This window comes from Choloepus didactylus, chromosome 1 (assembly GCF_015220235.1).
Source record: "Choloepus didactylus isolate mChoDid1 chromosome 1, mChoDid1.pri, whole genome shotgun sequence".
NCBI lineage: Eukaryota > Metazoa > Chordata > Mammalia > Pilosa > Megalonychidae > Choloepus > Choloepus didactylus.
The window spans coordinates 8,701,856-8,705,438 of NC_051307.1; positions in this window are offsets into that span (position 1 = coordinate 8,701,856).

The window sequence follows — 3,583 nt, forward strand, 5'->3', positions numbered from 1 at the left end:
ATGGCCTGCAAAGCTAAAATATTTACCAGCATGTCCTTTACAGAAGAATTTGCTGATCCCTACAAAAGAGGCTATCTCAGTGGCCAACAAGCATATGAAAGGATGTCCAATATTATTAGCCAACAGAAAAATGCAAATTAAACTCAGAGTAAGACACAGCCATTAGAGTAGCTAAAATTAGAAAGACTGACAACAGCAGGTGTTGGCAATGATAGAGAGCAGTTAGAGCCCCACACATCGATGGTTGAAGTGTAAATTGGTACATCTTAGAAAAACAGTTGGGCAGTCCCTACTGCAGCCAAACACACAGATCCCCATGACTCAGCAACTCCTGGTTATATTCTCAGGAGATATGTATGAGAATGTTCACAGAACCTTTATTTATGACAGCTTCAGACAAAAAACAACCCAAATGTCCATCAATGGTAGAATGAGTTGAGTAAATTGTGGTACATTTTTACAATGGAATAGTACACAGCAATTTTTAAAAACCAAACTATTGCTACATGCAAAGATATCTCACCAACATAACATTGAGCAAAAGAAACCAGACCCTAAATTGTATATATTGTATAGTTCTATTTACATGGAGTTCAAGAATAGGCAAAACTTATACATGGTAATAGAAGGCAGAGAAGCAGTTAACTCTAGGGTTGGGGTTGGGGGTTGGTTATTGGCAGGGAAGGAACACAAGGGAGTCTTCAGGATGCTGGAAAGTTCTAGAATTTGCTCTGAGATGTGGTTACATTTCTGTAGACATATATAAAAGGTCATTGAATAGGATGCCTGAGATTTAAGTGCTTACTGTATAAAGGCTATACCTCAATAAAAAAGAAAAATTTTTTTAAAAGACTGAGAGTTTTTTTGGACTTGAACATTATGAGAGCAGTTGATATACAGAATGAATTCATAACCAGAACTCTGACAAGAATACCTTTTAAGCTTTGCCCTAAAAAGAAATAAAATTGCAGAATGCAATTCCTCATTTGTAATGAAGTCCTCCATGATAACTGGTTTCTTCTCCTCCCGCCACCCCCACACACTCAGCTAAAGAGGCCAACTGTGCCCTGATCTCGGGTTGAGGGGTGCGTTCTTTGAACGGGAAGTCTACAGGGTGTGTGACTGATACCCAGGGAACCAACGACCGGGGCTGACGGCATTCTCTTCTCTTAACTCTTGCTGTCTGGGCATCAACCAAGAGCCTTTCCTGTTTGCTCAGTGACGGATGTGGCTGGAAGATGCACCCTCCAGAGGGCTAGCTCGTCCCATAGAGGGTCCAGGCAGATAACCACACGAGGATGGAGTCCATTTCCTGGTGACACCAAGCCTCACCTTACAGATGAAGGTCTGGGGCTCACCACATCATGCCTCAGACATGAAAGTGCCTCTTTATAGGATACAGGTGATGCAGGAACGGAGACTACACAAAGCACAGCTAAATGCAGCTGCTCTTTGGGTCTCCTATGCCACATAAGTATTTTTAGAAGGTGATTTGGATCGTCTGCTGCTGTCAGACCATTGCTGGTGCAGCACTCAGTAATTCTCCGAATTGTTTCCACATGCGTGGATTCTGAGTCCAATAGGATCACAGGTCATGGAGGGCTGGGGCCCTTTCATAAATGTCCTTGTACCGCCACCCCTCACCCCCCTCATCCCTGGACACAGGTAATGCTGCTCACCCAAAGTACTCAGTTAATGAAATACATTGATTGGCAGGTGCATAAATGCCTTTTCTGGATGGGTTTGGCTCAAAGCAAACGCTGCCCTCACTGCGCTAATGGGAGCTGTGCCAGTTTGGCTCTATTATGTCCCCCAGAAAAAGCCATGTTCTTTGATGCAGTCTTGTGGGGGCAGACGTATTAGTGTTAATTAGTTTGGAATCTTTGGATTAGGCTGTTTCCATGGAGATGCGACCCACCCAACTGTGAGTGACACCTTTGATTAGGGTGTGACTTCTTGATTGAATGTTTCCATGGAAATGTGGCCCGACCCATTCAGGGTGGGTCTTGATTAGTTCACTGGAGACCTAGTGACCTCACAAACAGAGGGACCTCAGAGCAACTGAGAGTTACATTTTGAAGAGCTGCAGCTAAGAGAGGAGAAAGCTTGAAACCAGAACCCTTCCCAGCTGACAGAGGTTTTCCAGACGCCAAGCGTTCTTCTGTGGAGATACCCTATTCTTGATGCCTTACCTTGGATATTTCATCATAGCCTTAAGATTGTAACTTTGTAACCATATAAAGCCCATTTTTAAAAGCCAGTCCACTTCTGGTATGTTGCATTCTGGCAGCTCTAGCAAACTGGAACAGGAGCATTGCTATATGGAAGTAAAGTTAGTCAGAGAGACTCTCCAACCCTCCTTTGAACACACCCTCAACAAAGAAACTTTTATAACAAAACTGTGGTTGTGGGAGTGACAAATTTGCATTTTATCACCCTTTCTTCTTGCCTGTCCCGTGGCAGAGACATGTCTTCCTGCCTTAATTTGCAAAGCATTAGCAAACATAATTTGATTTTTTTAAATTGAGCATCTTGCAGTATTATACCCAGATTCAATGTGAAATCAATGTCATTGATTGGGTTCACGATGAATTTGTGTCAAAACTAGGACATTCTCTAGAAAGTTACTTTAAAAATATTTACCTAGCAGGAGGGGTTTTATTTTTCAGTATTATTTTCCTTATTACCTTTATTTCCTTAAAAGTAGGGGAAGCAGATATCAGACATACAGAAATGTTTCCTTTAACCAAAGGTTTAGGCTAGATGGGTTCCAGTTTTGAGGGTTTGCAGAGTCTGTATTTGGAAGTGTTTGTGTGACCCCAAGCACCAGATGCTCTTATCTTTCACCCCACTCTTTGTAGGTTGGCAGAGACATCTGCCTACGACCACATCCTGATGGAGAACCTCAGGCCACACTGTCTGGAGGGAGAGGGGCTGAATCAAGCAACGCTGACGAAGACAAAGGCTGGAGAGCAGGTTGCCATGGTGATTCCATCTCACGTCTACCATGTACCTTCCAGATCCCACATAGTCCTGGCCCTCCATGGGTCTTGATTACTCATGAGTCAACACACTCCTACACATCCGGGGTTGCGGGTGGCCAGCAACCTTTCCTCTAGACCGATAGTTTGAAGTCTGGGATGTACCAGCTGGACACACTGCAGAGCAGCCTCAGAGCCTCTGGAAGGGTAGAAGGACCTGTCCCTCAAGGAGGGGGTGCTGCTGGTGTGTGTTGTGGGTATGAAGGAGCAGACTCATCGTGCTGCTCTGGTCACGGGTAAGGCCTGTTGAAAGGGGACCCTCCAGGGCCTAACTCAAGAAACAACAGTTCACACAGCTCTCGATGGGATTAGCCTTGGATGGTAAGGCAAGGGTTCTAGTTGGGACTCATGCCAACTGATGGCAGAAGACTTAGAATTTAGTATCCTCACTATTATTTTACAGAACCTGAATAACTGGGTGAGGGTTTTCTTTGAAAACTGTTCATAGGAGCTTCTCATAAGGCCTTTTCTGTTGGGGTATTTGAGTGGGTGTCATGGACACTCCAGTAAGTCCCAGATTCCACAAACACCCTCTTTTGTCT